The sequence below is a fragment of the Chelonia mydas genome, chromosome 9, assembly GCF_015237465.2.
Source record: "Chelonia mydas isolate rCheMyd1 chromosome 9, rCheMyd1.pri.v2, whole genome shotgun sequence".
NCBI classification, from domain to species: domain Eukaryota; kingdom Metazoa; phylum Chordata; order Testudines; family Cheloniidae; genus Chelonia; species Chelonia mydas.
Window position 1 is genome coordinate 12,714,509 of NC_057855.1, and position 17,797 is coordinate 12,732,305.

A 17,797-nucleotide genomic window follows, 5' to 3' on the forward strand; every position below is an offset into this window, starting at 1 on the left:
TTGGATCTAAAGTCACTGCATTTTTCACTGGAAAATGGGTGCAATTAAGAGCCTCAGTAAGAAGAGCCATTTAAGTCAATCGGGCATAAAGAAAGATGCTGAAGCAATATAGCCCTTCAGGACTAGTGGCCGTTTTGATTTAATGTGGTGATAAAGGAGATTCTCCTTCAAGGATTCTCCGACTGAGACCCTCTTTTCAAAACTGACTCTGTAAAAATGGCAGGGGAAAGTTTGGTGTTGGGTCTCCAGGAGGCACAATACAGCACTCTGAGTCCTGGGGGAGAGAGGGAAAAGGCAGCTTTATGCCATCTCTGTACCTCCAATTTCAGGCTACGCTGGTCAAAATCACTTGTGTAACCTTCGCAGGCCGCAGTGCTATCCCAGATATCCCAAGTAGCCCTATGGGTGGTGGCTGTGCCTCTGAGAATGCACACAGAGCTATGCAAGACACATTTTTCCCATCTCATGAAAACTTTCAAGACTTCAAACAAGTTCCTGTTCCTCATCAGGATGAAACCGAGCTCTTTCAAAAATGATCATGAAAAAAGCAGAGCGAGACCCTCATCCCAGAATAGCCACTAGCCTGGTGCTTTGGGCACTCCCTTGAACTGAGAGAAATCTGGGGTCAAGTCCTTGCTCTGCCTGATTTGGGGCATGAACTTGAACCTGGGTAGCCCACATGCTGGGCAAGTGCCCTAATCAGTGTGATATTGGCTATGATGGGGTGAAGGGGCTTGGTCTCTCTCTGACCAGAAATTCCATTTCATCCTGAACTTAAGAAACCTTCCTGATGAAAGTTTTGTTGAAACTGACCGTCTCCTGCTGATTTTCTCAAAATAAAAACTTTTTCTGCATTTTCCAGCAAAAAAAAAACAACCCCCCCCCCCAGCAACAACAAAAAAGACACCCCCCCACCCGCCCCGAAAAGTGCATCAGGAATTTTTCAACTATGCACACCCCTTTACCAGGGATTGCTGGAGGCCTTGTATGGCTGCCCTACACAATGTCTGCACTGGGGAAATTTTCCATGCCTGGCACTGAGGCTTTTATGGACTCTGCATACAGCTGTAGTAGGGGATAAAATCCCAACTAGCATTATTTTATTCAGTTTACAATATCTGCTTCCTAATCTGATCCTCCTCTCTCTTACACTGGTGTTTAGTCAGGAATAATGCCACTGAAGTTTCCAATAAAAAAAACCCCTGCACAGTTAAGTCAACATTCAGTCTAAATCATGAAATAATTAAGGGCCAGTTTCTGTCACCTTTACTCATATTTACTACAGCTAGTATTGTATGTCATGAGTAGTCTGCTTGAAATCAGTGAAGCTATTTGTGAAGTAAGACACTAGTCAGTGTGACTAAGAATGGCAGCCAGAATCTGTTCCTTAAAAGTCACAATTAAAGACATGACAGTGAGTTACATTTATCTTGGCAAGAATACACTGTGCTTTCAGGCTTGAATGATATGTGGGTTGCTTTGAAATGCTCTTTTGCTCTGAAAAGTGGCTCTGTAAACAGGGAATCATGGGGTTCCATGTTTGTGTCTCATTATCTCCAGATCAAACATACTCCATTTGCAAGTAAAATGATATTCAATTTCTAATTGCCATCCCTGCATGCTCAAACTGGGCTCTGAGAGTCAAGCTGTGATCTTTGTCCCACTCAGCTGCACCTGGGCTAGTCAACTGTCTTAAATGTCTTCCACTAAATAACCATCTGCCATTGCATGCTTGATTCCATAGATATGAGATGAAGCAGGATTGCTGCAATTGTGCAGAGCTTTGAAGGTTTGGGGACAAGAAAATATCGTTCTGCAAATATCTGCCTGCAACAGAAACACCAGCATCTTCCCTGTGCATTTTAGACTGAATTAATTGCCACCTTTGTCATTCATGGGACAGAACTTGTCACTCTTTCATAGCTGACCCCATAAAAAGAAAAGTCTGTAAACAAATACATTGTCAAGCAGCAACAGGGTGGTGGTGACGGTTGTGGGAAATAATGTCTTTTAAAAAAGAAAAGAAATACTTTGGGAGCATAAGAATGATGGACCACATCCTCAGTAAACTGGTGCTGGGAGGAAACAAATATGTTACAAAGCATGCAAGAAGCAAAGGTGTTCAGGGCACTTAGGACTTTTGTGTAACTGTCTTAGAGTATGTGATTTCTGTAAGACTGAATGGAAGTCACTACTGCAATTGTTATTCAACACTGAAGGTGGAAATGAACTTGGACTTCAAGTAGCACTACCTGGGTAGGAAACAATATGTCATCAGATGCTGAATGTTCTCTTGAATGAAACACAAGAAGCTGCAAATTCAATATTCCACTGTCACATCATCTGTTTATCTTGTGAATGTAGCATACCCTTACTTCTCAGTTAAAGGATTGTCGACCATGGCTTCAGCAAAGCATTCCCTCTAAGAATCATCCGGGTTTGAATGGCTGATATCAAATGTTTAAACTACTGTGTGGTATCTGAGCTATCTGGAACTGTGCACCAGTCGATTCAGTGCTGTATTACTGTTACCAATAACACAAACATTTTCCTTGATAGCTATACTTCTATTATTGGAGAAATCCTCTCCATAGTAATTTGTAATAGATAGTTGGACTTCCCCCAAGTGTGAAATCTAATAATTTATACTCTGATGGTTTTGGTTCAGTCAATCTGATACATTGAGTGACTAAATGCCAACATAAATTTAAAAAAAATATTATATTTATATTACATCCCCTGTAAAGCTTTATTAAATGGACTTTATTAAATGGACTTTGCAAAGTCCTGCACTCAAAAATTAGGAAATGCCAGAATTAATGTTGCCTGTGCAATCTTAAATCAGCCTCTTGGTGCGTGTGTATTATACAATCTCCAATTACATTCATAGAATCCCAGGCCAGAAGATAACATTGTGATCATCTAGTCTGACCTCCTGTATAACGCAGGACAGAGAACTTCCCCAAAATAATTCCTAGAGCAGATCTTTTAGAAAAACTTCTAATCTTGATCTAAAAATTGTCCACGATGGAGAATTTACTACAACATGACCACTTACAATTTTTCCCATAGGACCCCTGTGTCATTCAGTGACTGTGTAGTTATTTAATATTTCTTTTCATCTGCCTCATTTAATGTGTGGCCTTATTTAAGACACAACATCCAAACCCTGTACTAAATACAACTCATTGATTTCCCCTCCCCTCTTCTCCCCGCTGGATATTTCTATGGTGCTCTCAATGAGTCTTTCGCAAATATTCATGAACTGATATTCAAAACCCCACCATGACATCATTCCTACTTTACAGGTGGAGAACTGAGGCATAGAGAGATTAAGGCCAAAACTGTCAGGAGTGCCCACTAACTTTGGGGCCCCAACTTGAGACACCTAAGGCCTGGGTTCCAGAGAACTTAGCATTTTTATGGCACATATAAAACCATACCTTCCAACTTGTGCACCAAATAAAGCAGGGGTCCTACAGATAACAGCCTTCTTCAGTACACAGCCTTGATTATGTGGAACCCCATCTTGGTTCATCAGCACGGTTCAGACCCTTACATCCACTGCACAGACCTCTGTCACTTGAGCTGAGAGAACTACAGTAGATGGCTATTACCCTTTATGTGGACTAGCCACTAGAAGGGATAGGGGCCACTTTGCCAGTGGTTTCACAGATATGTGTTGATGTCAGCGGAATGTAGAGACTTGGGACTTCTGGTTTCCATTCCAGGTCCTGGAGAGAAGTGTGCTGTAGTGGTTATACATCTTCCTGCCCCTGCACCCCCAGCCTTTCACACTTTCCCTTTGCTCATATCGAACCCTGCCCCCTTTCCAATTGCAGGGAAAATCCTGCCCAGTACCTGCAGCCCTGGGATGAAGCATACTCAGTTGCTCTGTGAGGGATGGTCCACGTGCAGTCCAGTCAGCACACAGGAGCTGTAAGGGGATGAAGCATGTTCAGTACAGATGGAATCTTCAGAGAATTTAGCTGCCAAACTCTCACAAACCTGTACTGAACATGTCTGAACTGATATTTTTCAGAGGCTTTTGCAGATACTCCAGATGCAGTTGACATCTGGACAACAAAGACATCCTGACTTCAAGGTTGTTGTTTGCAACAATTTCTAATGGGTGCAACTACTGATATTTATTTGAAGTCCCTTTACTTCTGGGGGGAGATGGTAAAGAGAAGGAAATCAAATGCAAATTGGGTAACTTTTTCCTTGACACTTTCCTTTCTTAACATTATATAAGAGGAGAGCTACAAAGACCTCTACTGTGCTAGGCATTATGCATATAGAGTTGTAGGTAGTTCCTGCTCTCAAGAACTTCCATTGTAAGTGGAAAAGACAAAGGATGGGAGGGGAAATGGAGGCACAGAGACATGGAGTGACTTGACCAAGGTCACACAGTGCATCGGCAGCAGAGTTGAGAATAGAATTAAGATCTCCTGACTCCCACTACACTGCACCAAACAGATCAAAGTTTTCATCCAACAATTCCTTGAATATCTTTCTCTTTTGCATCCCAAAGCATCTTTACAGACATGGAGAGCAGTACAGCATTGCCATTCATTCCTGGCCATGTCTTGCTCCTCCAGTAAGCCCAGACTGGTTATATCCCTGCAACATGATATCCCACCATCTAGTAGGTGGTTGGCCTCTAGATGAGACTGACCTTGTTTGTGTTTGCATCAATTTCTTTGGCATCCTCTCATCTGTTTCTCTTCTGCAGTGTTCCTGCCATCATAATCTTTTTTGATTATAGCCAACCCTGTCCTCTGATTTCATTTCCTACTCTCTTTGTAATGTCTTCATTTATCTTAACATCATTCCACGTTACACCTGCTACCTTTCAAAGAACTCTCATCTCCACTACCTCCAGCATTCTGATGTCTGTTTCATTTAATTCTGCTGCTTCCAGACCATAAAGTAATGCTGCTAATACGCTGGTTTGATACATTTTCACTTTAGTACCAAATGTAACATGTTTATTGGTCCATAGTTTCATCAATTTCTGTGCAGCGCTTGTGGCTAAGGCACATCTTCTTTTAACCTCATCTGTGATAGAGCCATCGGCATTGATCAAGCTTCCTAGGTGCACGTAAGATTCTACTTGTTCTACAACTTCATGCAGCACATTTCAACACTTTATATACTGTCCCTTTCCCAAGATGCAATTACTTTGTCTTCTTGGCATTTACTGTAGGTCTAAGTTGACTACACCAATTTTCCATTGTAGTGAAGGGTATCACCATTAATTCAAATGTGTCTGCCAGCTGTATGATGTTGTCTGGATAAGCTGAGGAGCTTAACTCTAGATCATCTGATGTCATACCTTCCACCTCAATTGATCTCAATGGGGCCAAGATTCCATGTGTCGGGTCTATTTCTCTAGTCTCCATTCTGAGGTGCAATGTGGTGTTATCTTGCATTAAATTTGCTTCAGTTCCAGAACTATTTGAGTCCAATTTGCTCTTTTAAAAATAGATTTATTTTTTTTCCCATCAATTCCACAGATGTTTGTAATTTCTGAATTTAATGAAAAATGATTTCCATTTTATAAATTGTTAATGCAAAGTATTTAATATCTTCCTCGTCTGACCCCAGAGAAACAAAACCTACATACGCTGTGTGTGTGTGTGTGTGTGTGTGTGTGTGTGTGTTCTCAGGGGAAGAACGTCCTTGAAGGTACCAGCCTCCATGGATTTCCTACTTTTCTTGCTAACTTTAAGCTGCTTACATTGATCCATCTAGTTCTGTGGCTTCATTGTCTCAGGGTATCTATGTATTTGGCTCCATGCTGTCTGGAAGAAGTTGCCACCCAAAAAATCAAAGCAAGAACATAGCACCAGTAACAACAAAGAAAATGGAATCATCCCAAAAGCTTAAGAAGACAAACATTTCCTTAACTAATGCCATAGAGAGCCAGAACAATTTACCAGCCTTAAATCCACTTACATTAACATCTACTTGAAGCTAAGCTTTAACCTGTTTTCAAAGGGACAAGAAAAAAGAATGACTGTAATAACAGTATCAAAGTTAGTTATTAAAAATCCTTGAAAGAGTGTCTAAAATACTATTTTTATTTGTATTTATTATTTGTATTAGCATTGCACCTAGGAGTCCTAAGTCATGGGCCAGGACCCCATTGTGCCAGGTGCTGTACAAACTCAAAACAAAAAGATGGTCCTTGCCCCCCAGGAGCTGACAGTCTTAAATGTAAAACAAGACAAGAAATAACAGATGGATTCAGATGGAAAGAAGTTATTTCTAGTGTAATCCTGTTTTCAACTCTCCTCCCTCAGCAGTGATGTCATCTGAGGAGGCAGTGGGGCAGAAAAAGCAACCGTTCTTTGAGTGGTAGCTTTAAATTACGTTTTTTTTTATTGTCAGTAGGTGCTATATGCAAACATAGTGCATAGAATATCTATTGGCTTTAATTATCATCATTATTTTTTGGTCAGTTCCCCTCCCGCCCCTAGTTTTAACAATATCTAAATGCAGGGCAGAGTATGGCTGAGAAGCCCTATGTAGTTAAACATGACTAATTAATATTATCATCCTTTTTTAAAAACAAACCAATAAAAAACCACAGACCAAAACACACTGTGATCACTCTTGGGTATGGTACTATTTGAACAAATTCTGTAGCAATTTTTAATAAGAAGAGATGGGGAGAGACTTGGGAGGAGGCCCAACTTAATCCCCAGTTTAGCCTCAGTCTTCCTGTGTGACCTTGAACAAGTCACCCAGTCTATCTGTGCCTCGCTTCCTGTAAAATAGGATAATATCACTTTTCTACCTCACAGAGCTGTTGTGAGGGTAAATACATTAAAGACTGAGAGGAGTTTAGATACAATAGAGATGGGGGTGGGGGGCATAGAAATACCGGAGAGAGAGAATGGGTTTATTAACATTCTTAAAGTTACGTGTGTTTCAGTACTCTGTGGAATTGGGGCCTTATTTCTTCTGCAGAACTTTTTTCCCTTTTCAATTCTAAAGAACTTGGGCCTGATCCTCCCCCAATTTTTATTGCACTGTTTTTGTACCATTCTAACTGCATCAAGGTTACTGAAATAAGAGGCATAAAAATTGTTTAATAGTGGGGAATTGGATCCCTCAGGTGCAGACAGTACACCAATTGATCTGCATAGACCTTGTGGTGGTCATCAATGGATTAAGTGTGTTTGATGTAGGGATGTCCTCTTTCCGCTTTGACTCTTTCCCTCCCGCTGGATTGTTGAACTAAATACCTGGAGTTGTTGCAGAAGGAAAAGGATACACTTGAAAAGTGGACCTGATTCTGCAAGTTGCTGAGCACCTTTTGCGAGGGGCTGAATACCCCAAATTCCTGTTGACACAGTGGGAAGTGAGTGGACTCCGCACCTGGCAGGATTAGGCCCAGAATACGTAGGATTGTTTTTGGAAAAAGGGACCACAAATTTTGTTCCTTTTCAAATTGCTGTATAGTCTTTTTATGGGCAATAAAACAGTAAGGCCTGTCCAATGCAAAACCTAACAATAAACAAGGCCTCGTCTTGTATTTACGATTTGTGGATAAAGATTGCGCCAACATGGTAACTTTTAATTCTGAGCTAACCCACTTTCATTCTACAGTAAGTTTGACTCTGAAGTTGTTTGATGGTGAGTCAATGAGCCTTGCATGGGGAGAGGAGTAAATCAATTACTCCTTGTGCTTTGCCGTGAGCTGTCCTCAAAGGAATAATGTAAAGCTGTCAAATGAATGACAGTTTACTCTGCCTCCACCAATACTACTCTTTTAAGAGATCGGGTACTATAAAGTCTAGAAATCTCAGTAATATTCAAAAGTCCACTTTGATTTTATTTGCCTTTTCCTGGGAGATGAACTTTACTGCTGCATCAGGGGACTAATGATGCCCCAGTGAGACAATGGGCCCTCTATGAACTGTGGGCCAGATGTTTAAAGGAGCTGAGCATCCAACAAATCCCATTGTTCTCTGACCTCTGGTGCTTTAGGCCTCTATTCAAGAAAACATGTAAGCGTGTGCTCACTTTTAAGCATGTGAAATAGGACTTTAATATCTGCTTAACGTTGAGCAAGGGCTTACGTACTTTCCTGAATCAGGATCATACATTGTATTGAAGTTTGATGTTCATGGATTGCATTGCACCATTACATCCACAGACGGTCACAGTTTTCACCCTTGAGGATCCCCAAAAGGGTTGCACGCTATTAACTTCTAAATCACCTACTTTGAGTTGGAGGATGTTGGCCGTGTGGGTGCACAGCCGTGGGAGAAGAGGGGGAATATTGGCCACTAACCCTACTGTTAAAAAAAAAAAAAAAAAAGTGGCATAGGACATTTTTAATGTCTACAGTGAAGGGATAAGACCTTGGGGTTCAAGATCTCATCCAAAATATGAGTATTACACAATACGTTGCATTTTTACTTACCGGAAAAGGTACACTTTTCACTTTCTAGAGGACATGGTTGACAAGCTGAAACTTAGAGCTATAAAGCTCCTCGCCTAAGTTGTGCTTTCACATTATTTCTTCTTTGTATTTTGAACACAGCTATAAATCCAGTACTAAGTAAACAGCATCTAGCTTTCCCTGTACTCTAAATACAGCACTGCAGAAAATGGAATTTTATTTTCTGCCTAATAATCTTTTGTGGCTCCCAAGTCATATTTCTGAAACTCCCCCAGTTGCCTTGACACTGTGACAACAGCACTTAAAAAAAAAAAAAAAAAGTCTGCATTAGTTTGCTTAGAAGAAATGCACTTGATCTGATGCTTTGGTGGTCTCAGTGGTAAAAGATGGTTGGGTACGTATGGTCCAGAGTAACTTAGTAAACAGGTGGCAGTCTGTACAGCTAAAACGGCGTCATTTCAGTGTTTTGATCAATATATAGGAAAAATACTGAAGAGACTTGGGCTGAGAATAGCGGCTATGGATCAAATATGGGTGGGTTTTAATGAATACATATTTGTTTATTACTATCTATTGTTGTATTAAGATAATGCCTAGAGGGCCACAGCCAAGACTGGGGCTCTACCGTGCTACGTACTACACCGATCACATAGCAAGAGACAATTCCTGCTGTCAATAATTTACAATCCAAACAGAGAAATGGTGGGAGGAAGGGAGCACTATTATTTTCATTTTTGGGGGGGAGGGAGAGCTCAGTGGTTTGAGCATTGGCCTGCTAAACCCAAGGTTGCGAGTTCAATCCTTGAGGAGGCCATTTAGGGATCTGGGCCAAAAATTGGGGATTGGTCCTGCTTTGAGCAGGGGGTTGGACTAGATGACCGCCTGAGGTCCCTTCCAATCCTGATATTCTATGAACTCGCTCTTACCGATGGGGAACTATCATGGCACAGAAAGACTAAATGACATGCCCAAAGTCACAGAGTAAACCTGGGGCAGACTTGGAAAGTGACTCCAGATCTCTTGAGTCCTAGTTGAGTGCCTTACTCACAAAACCATCTACCCTTTCGTTTGGCTTGGGATCTGCATTTAATCAGGTGCTGGTTGTATATTGTATGTTTGACATCAAAGCCAATATTGGGTATAAGGGTTGTGGTAAGTGATCTTGAAAGAGATAATCTTCATATAGCCTAAAATGACAACATAGAGAACTTAATTTTTAAAAAATCCTTTCATGGTCAGTCATGTCCATTAAGTAACAGAATTCGACATTAAACTGATTTTTTAAAAAGCTCTTTGCAAAAGTAAAAATGGAACAAAATTATGCCATGTTGTTAGCAACAATCAAGGGCCAAATGCCAGTCATCTTTTCCTGGCAAAACTGTGATTGAAGTCAGTGAAGTTTTCAACAAATAAGGACCGATGCTCAGATTTTTAAAGGTATGGAGGCATTGCTCCACTCAGTGTTGCAACCCCGAAGTTTCACTTTCAAAAGTGGCTAAGACACTTAAGAGCCTAATTCTCATTGACCAACTGGGATTTTGGATCCTAGGTTCCTAAATCCCTTTTGAAAATGAAATGTAGGCTCCTAAATCAGTTAGGCATTGCAATGCTGAGCACAGTAATGCCTCAATATCTTTAAAAATCTGAGCTTTGGCCCCCTGTAATTTTAAATAAATTCTATATATGCCCCAAATAAGCATCACAGGAGGATTTGAAATAAGATTATACTGTCAAATATCCCCTTTTGTTGTTTACAATGGTGCTTATCTCAGAAAAGAAAAAAAATAGAGATTTTCTTAGCACTAAGTTATGGCTGCTCCAGTGTAGGTGACCTAGAGTGGGTAGGAGACCAAATGCACCTTTCCTTGTATTCATAGCCTGGGAGTGAGTCTCCCAGCCTGGGTCAACAGGCTAGCGGGGCTCATGCTAATGATCTCAAAATTGCTATGTAGACAGTGCTTTGAATTTGCAGCTCAGACTGGAGCCATGGCCCTAAAGTCTAGGGAAGGGGGTGGGCTTCGGAGCCCAAGCTCCAGCTTGAGCTGACTTCAGAGTGCTGTCCACACAGCTATTTTGAGAGTGCTAATGTGAGCTCTGCTAGCCCAAATCTGTTGACCCGGACTGAGAGGCTCACTCTTGTGGGGTGCACAGACATACCCCCACAGGCCCCACTCTTGCAAACTGTTTCACACAGGCATACCCCCATGCCTTGCAGAGCCCTATTGGAGTAAGCAAACCAACCAACCAATCCTTTGGGTCAGGTTCTCAGCTGCTGTAAATCAGCATATCTCCATTGAACTCAATAGAGCTTCACCAGTGTACTCCAGCAGAGAATCTGGCCTTTTTCTTGATCTGGAGCCATTGAAATCACCTGAATGCTTCCTTCATCACGTGGATTTGGAACAGCCTAAGCACACATACCACTAATGCTATTGGACTTGTTTTCTTCAACCATAGCTTGTTCTATGGATCTCATTGTGATCTATAAAACAAGAAAAGTTTGAAGGTTTTTTTTGTTTTGTTTTGTTCAATCATTTGTGTAGTTACACATTCAGATTCTGACTGGAACTTGTGAGGGGTGCGTGGGGGGTGTTCCTCCCATCCATAGCTCAAGGAAATACAACATTCAGAACAATATTAACTTTTGTAAGGAAAAACAAGCACAGAAAATTTCAGTCCCAAAGGAATTTATCTGAGAAAGTTACAAGTAACTGCGGGGTGAGAGTTCTGAGGCTGGGGTCAAGAGAATGGAATGGAAGCTGAAACTCAGCCTTAACTACAGGAGTCTGTGTTACTGTAATAATGAGGGTAATAACAGAGCCTTTTGTAGTGGTGAGTGGGGCTCAAAAAAGTTGGCTGGCAAGGAAGGCTTAGTCACATAAAAGCATGCCTTCAGTTTCTACCACAAAGCTGATTGTGATTAGCTTTCTTTGGTTAATATTTCCTGACTTAAATACAGTTTACAAATTGTACACTTTATGTAGATGCCTGTGACATGGTGGACTAGATCCGGAGGCCCCCTGCTGGAGGCCTCATGGCCCTGCCACACCCCACCCCAGAAAAGGGCAGCAGAGAGGTCCTCCAAGGTACCTAGAGAGGCTGTACGGGAAGCAGCCAATCAGGGCCCAGCAGGCTAGTATAAGAAGAGCTGCAGGGGCAAAAGGAGTTCAGTTCATTGCTGGAGCTGGTGGTGTGTGGATGGTGTGCCTGGCTGAGGGAGCTACAGGACCCTGGACAAAGCAGTGCTGGCAGTGGCTGGGGGAAATATGAAGGAGTTCAGGACTGGCTGCTGAGACTCAGGATTGGCTGGTGAGACCAGGATAAGACCCTGAGGTAAGGGCAAAGAATGAGCTGGGGCTGTGGGGAAGTAGCCCAGGGAATTAGAGCAGCAATTCAGCTTAGATAAAAGGACGTGGCATGGCTGCTCTCTATAGGGTCCCTGGGCTGGGACCCAGAATAGAGGGTGTGCCTGGGTCTCCCCCATCAGCCACTGGGAAAGTGGCCTGGACTTTGATGTACCTCAGAAGGGGAACTGAACTCTTTTAGGTTTCAGAGTAGCAGCTGTGTTAGTCTGTATCTGCAAAAAGAAAAGGAGTACTTGTGGCACCTTAGAGACTAACAAATTTATTTGAACATAAGCTTTCGTGAGCTACAGCTGTAGCTCACAAAAGCTTATGTCAAATAAATTTGTTGAACTCTTTTAGTGGCCCAACTGAAGATCTGGGCCCAGAAAGGCCCTGAAAGGGCAAAGACAGTGCCTCCAGGGAGGGAGCCCTGGGGCACTGCTCTATACCAGAGCAGGGTCAACTTGAGAGAGACATCATGGAGGGCATTGGGAGAGGCCCCCATTGGACTTGTACCCCGAAAGGATTTTGTTTTGCTTTTATCTTACAGACAGACTGTGTATGACTTGGCCGGAGGGATGAGTCTGTGAAGACCCACCACAAACAGAGTGTGTAGGCACCTGCACTGAGAAAGGGGGTGCTCATGAGAGGTGAGTGCACCCCATTACACTACCAAAAACAGTTCTTTAGAAAACCACCAAGGAAACTAAGACTGGGTCTAAGAGGGGGTGGTGCCCCCAGGAGGGTGTCCCATACCTAAGTCCCTGTATTGTCTGTAGTAAGTGGCTCTGCTGAGTGCTATGGGGTTTTATTTGGCTTAAATCCTGCTTGGGTTTCAGATTTTCTCAACTCAGAGGGGGTCCCTGATTTCAAGTGACTGGCTGCAGATAAGCCTAGTTGGGTCCAGAGCCTTTATAAAATTATCCAGGCCACTCTTATGATGAAGGGAGAGAGGATTTGTTGACCAGAAGCAAAGAAAGTATGTTCTGGATGACATAAGAGCTGCTGGCTGTGTTTAATTTAGTTTTTTTGGTTGTATATTTATTGTTTAGGAGTTTAGACTCCTTAGTTAGAAGGGTATAGACAGACTTTGTGAAGCTCTTCCATTGATTAAAATGGAAATCCTGTGGAAGGTTTTTAGTTAAACGTGGGCACCTTGTGAACTTTTCAGCTTTTCACTTTTGACTGGAGATTTCCAGAGGAAGACCCAGAGGCTGCAGGAAGTGGTATTGATAATTTGGTAGGTGTTACTCTTTGCTTAGTGATGGTGCCAAAACAATGGCCCACTTTGGGGTCTATAGGGTATCGTGCTGTGGCAATTCCCATTTTTAAAGTGATCTACCAGGTTCTTCACCGATAGTGATTGGTAAAGAGTCCATGGCACTGCTAAAAAACAGGTGGTGAAGTTGTGATCCGTTTCTAACTTGGCATTTTTTTCTGCCTACCTACATTCCCGTTTTGGGCTCAACTTGAGATGAGGTTAAATTTTCAAGAGCATCTAATCCTACTTTCAAAAGTGACTTTTGCACTGAGGAGCCTAAATCATATTGACTTTTAATGAGACTAAGGGGCCTCAAGGCATAAGTCACTTTTAAAAAAGGACTTAAGCTCCTCAATTACTTAAGTCCTTTTGAAAATTTTGCCTATGGTATTTTTCTTCACTTCCTGTCCTAAACCTTTGTTTCATGCTGCTTTTCCCTCTTCCACCCCAGAGATTGACTGTATTTCACTGGTGCGAGAAATGTATTCTCAGATTTTTATAAAGTACTTTCAGATCTTTTGGAGTCAAGGTGCTCTACACATGTAAGTATTTATAAAATAAGCGTGGGATGCAAAAGGCAGCATATGCTATTGGGAGAGTTCTTTTGTTTTAAAGACAAACATCCGTTCTATAGTCAGTTCAATTTATCTAATGATTACAGAGATCCTGGCTGGAAGGCAACTCAGCGTATTATGGAGGAAGCTCTAGAAGGGCTGGTAAATAGAGCCTTTGATAGTTCTAAAGGAGGCAAGAAGAAGGAAATAAACTGTTCTGAATGATGATGGTGATGATAGCTAGTGGATTTTCAACACCGCTCCACACCCAGCACCTGTTCTTCTTTGGAACTCTTGTGCTGAACCCTTTTGAAAGCCTGGCCAGTAGAGATGATTTTGACTCCTCTTTGAGAAGGAGCATAAAAGATGAAGCAACTAGTTCCATAAATAGTTTATTGTTTTAGTTCAAAGATGTTTAGGGATACCCCACACTGGGAATGCTACTGAACAGAAAATAACTATGTATCTGACATAGTGTAAGTATCCTGCATATACTGTTGAGGATTTGTATTTGGGAAAGTTAAATTGAAAGGGTTGCGGGGGACTGCTCTTGAGACTTATTTAGTTCTAGGAAATTTTGTTTGTTTAAAATTTAACTTGGGTAAACAAAATGGGACAAAAGGAATAACTCTAGATTTACGGTGGTGTAAATGAGCCTGATTCTTGCCTCACTTACACTGGTGTAAATCCATTGAGTTATTCCTGATTTACTACAGTAGAAACAAGAGGAAAATCAGACCCACTGTTTTTCAGCTGGATCCTGCAATATTGTTACAAATAGACAGACTTGTACGGAAAAAACATTTTAATGATTAATCAAAATGCTTACAAATGAATCATCAAACACCCAGCTCTTGACTCTGAAATTAGTCATTCATTTACTGCTACATAGTTGCACTGCTCCAATGGCTTCTACAGGAGCAGGTTGTCTTGTCTTGTATCACATTCCTTGTGGTAAAAAATACAATTTTCCACCTTTATCAGATCTTCCATAATTCATTGGTGCTGAAAAAGCTCCCCATGTGACAATAAAAATAACCAAAGCACATTGCACTCCAGCAAACCCTGCTTTGGCAGAGGTCCTAGAGGTAGTGAACTGAGCAAGATCGGTTTTGTTGAAGGGCCAAATAGAGTCGGCAATATTTAACCTGAATAGTGCTCTCTGCTGTCGTTCCTATTAAAGTCTTCAAGCTTTTAGGGGACCTCCCCCTTGCAAGATGCATTCCATTCAGGAACACTGAGTTCCAGTTCAAAACAATACACCAAAAAGCCAGGTCCGGCAGGTTAGATGAAATGTTTAAAGATTCAGCTGCACATTGCAAGTAGGTGGGTGAAAAATAATAATCTGAGTAAAACACAGCAACTAGTTCCTGGAGTGGAGAATGCTTCTTGCTATTTGTGAAAGGGAGATAAGTCATAGTTAAGAGGCTATCTCCATGGTATTCCTCAAGTAGTCCCTGGTTTAGCATTAAGGACAAGTGGGTCTATGTTAAAGTGGGAATCCTTAGATCAAGCTGTTTAGAATCCTAAGCTGCTCTGGCATGGAGCACTCGGTCATTAAAGCTACAAAGGAAGAAACAAAAGCGTAGCTATGTTCGTCCATTGTTGCATGTGTTAATGAATATTGCGCAAGGTGGGTGAAAAATGCCTCCTAACAATATACCAGCTGCCCAGGCAATGTACAACGTTTAGGAGACAATAATTTAGAATCAACTTTTAGGAAGTTCTCAGCACATGGCAATAGCAGATGATGATCAGTAAGGAAACTCCCCAAAGCCTATATACCAGCAGTTCTCAAACTGGGGTCTGCAGACCCCCAGGGTACTCCAGGGGGTCTGCGAGTCATGTCTGGGGCCATTGGCCTCACTGATCAACTCCTCTCCCTCCCTCCCCGTGCCTCCTGCATGCCACTGATCATCTGTTCCACAGTGTGCAGGAGGCAGGGGGAGGGAGGGAGAGGACTGGGGATGGGGCGTGCTCAGACGAGGGAGTGGAAATAGGCGGGGTGGAGTGGTGGGGGAGCCTGAGGCTGAGCAGGGGTTGATGACCCTGGGGAAAATTAGAAGCTGGCTTGGGGATCTGCAAAACATTTTAAATCATGGGGGTCCTTGGGTTGCTAAAGTTTGAGAACTGCTGCTATATACTGTTAATGATTTAATTTTCAATCACTTCTGTCTTTGACTATGCTGTTGCGAAGCATTGCTGGATTGTTAGTAGGAGTTACAACTTTCTATAAGGTGCATGTGAATTGCTTGCCATGGATAAGCATAAGAAGTAGAGAACAGATACCAACTTGTCACTTGCTGGAGGATTCTCTGCTCCTTGAAGTCTTTAAACTACGATTTGAGGACTTCAAAAGCACAGATATAGGTGTGAGGTTTTTTGCAGGAGTGGTGGGTGAAATTCTGTGGCCTGCGTTGTGCAGGAGGTCAGACTAGATGATCATAATGGTCCCTTCTGACCTAAATATCTATGAAAAAAAAAACCACTGACTGCATCAGAGGAGCTGGTCAGATGGGGGGAGATGATGTTCGTAACAGAAAAATTGAAGGTTTTCCCTTGATAGGTAGGGTCAAGAAGGAACTTGAGCTGGGGAAATAGTTGCTGAATTTGTGAGGAGGAATATATTTGAGGTCATGCTTCTGGTTGTAGAGCTAAATAACAGTGGTGCCATCAAGTATTGGAAAGTATGTACAGCTAGCCCGCATTAGAAAAGGCAAAACAACAAATATCCTCAATGAAGCCAAAGGTATTACTCTGGCTGTAAAGGCGGTCCACGGTCCCATTATCTGAATATGTGGAGAAAAAGTGAAGAAAGAATTAGCAAACCAGCAGGAAATGATTTGGGACGTTGCCTGGCTTCTTTTATAGTATGAAGTTCCTGCGGTAAGTCATGCTGAGTAACACATCTCTTATTTTCAAGTGAAGAATTCTCAGTAGGCAGCGCAAGGTTTCAGTGAAGAGGTGATGACAGAGTAGGGGACAGAGTTAATAATGGAAGCACTTACACAACCTTAAATTCAGCACTAGTTGATGCTTTCATGATCTCTCTTTCCTGCCTTGGCTTATCTGTTAGTGAAAGAGAATTAAACCATTTTTTTTTTTTGCTGGCTGCAATGTGGCTCTTCCCGTAGTTCTCTCCTTTCACCAAAAACAATGAGGAGTCCTTGTGGCACCTTAGAGACTAACAAATTTATTTGGGCCTAAGTTTTCATGGGCTATAACCCACTTCATCAGATGCTTGGAATGAAAAAAAAAAGTAGGAAAGTATAAATATACAGCACATGAAAAGATGAGTTGCCTTACCAAGTGGGGGGTCAGTGCTAACGAGGCCAATTCAATTAGGGTGGATGTGGCCCATTCCCAACAGTTGACCAGAAGGGGTGAGTATCAACAGAGGGGAAAATTATTTTTTGTAGTGACCTAGACACTCCCAGTCTTTATTCAGGCCTATTTGATGGTGTCAAGTTTGCAAATTAATTCTTTAGACTAACATGGCTACCCCTCTGAAACCTCTCTCCTTTCAGTTAGTTTTATGCATGGAATGTCTGTATAGAATGGATGGTGCTCTCTTAAAGAGCTCAGCATTGTTCTGTGGATACAACACTGAATGTACAAGAAAGGCTTGAGCCTTTAAAGATAGGGCCTAAAGTCCATGGCCAAAATTCTTAAACCTGGGTGCCCCTAGTTCGGACCCCAAATCCGTATTTAGGCACTTAAGTTGGAAGTGAGCTGCTTTTCAAAGATGCTAAACATCTCTAGCTAGACTTCCGTGGGATTTGAGTGCTCAGGGACTCTGACAATCAAGCCACTTCGGTTCCTAAATGTGGGTTTGAAAGCCTAACTTTAAGGCAACCAGGCTTGAACATTTTGTCCATGTGCAAAAACATGAGCACTTTTGAATGCGCATTGTCAGTAGGTGAGTGCTGTGAAGGGAGGAGTTGTAACTGTATGTACTTAGGGACCACAGTATTCAGTGACTCCCATAACAATGCATAGAAAGCATTCCCTGGTTTTCTCCAGGCCTGCTCACACTTCAGTGTTCGTAGCTATATCCCTTTGAGGCATGGAGCACTGCAGAGTTTGCTGGTTGACTTCCCTCCTTGTTCTTCCTAGTGCTCTGCAGCAGGATTATGGCTGCCTCTTGCATAGGTGTGCTGCTGGTGGAGGAGACATTCATTCCCGTTCCTCTCCAGAACACCTGCTCAGGGCCAGCCAT

At 42.1% G+C, this 17,797-nt stretch overlaps 1 long non-coding RNA gene across 5 annotated transcripts in view; it reads left to right on the forward strand.

The window, feature by feature from the left end:
- Nucleotides 1–11,491: 11,491 nt before the first annotated feature.
- LOC122461770 overlaps nucleotides 11,492–17,797 on the forward strand; it is a 218,046-nt gene continuing 211,740 nt past the window's right edge. Inside the window, exons 1-4 of one of the 5 annotated variants that reach the window (XR_006283937.1) lie at nucleotides 11,492–11,752; nucleotides 12,314–12,413; nucleotides 12,935–13,003; nucleotides 13,686–13,813. This is a non-coding gene — a long non-coding RNA (uncharacterized LOC122461770). Of the gene's footprint in view, nucleotides 11,753–12,313; nucleotides 12,414–12,717; nucleotides 12,723–12,934; nucleotides 13,004–13,685; nucleotides 13,814–17,797 lie in introns of those variants that run through there. The other 4 variants (XR_006283936.1, XR_006283938.1, XR_006283935.1 and 1 more) reach the window with 4 other exon arrangements.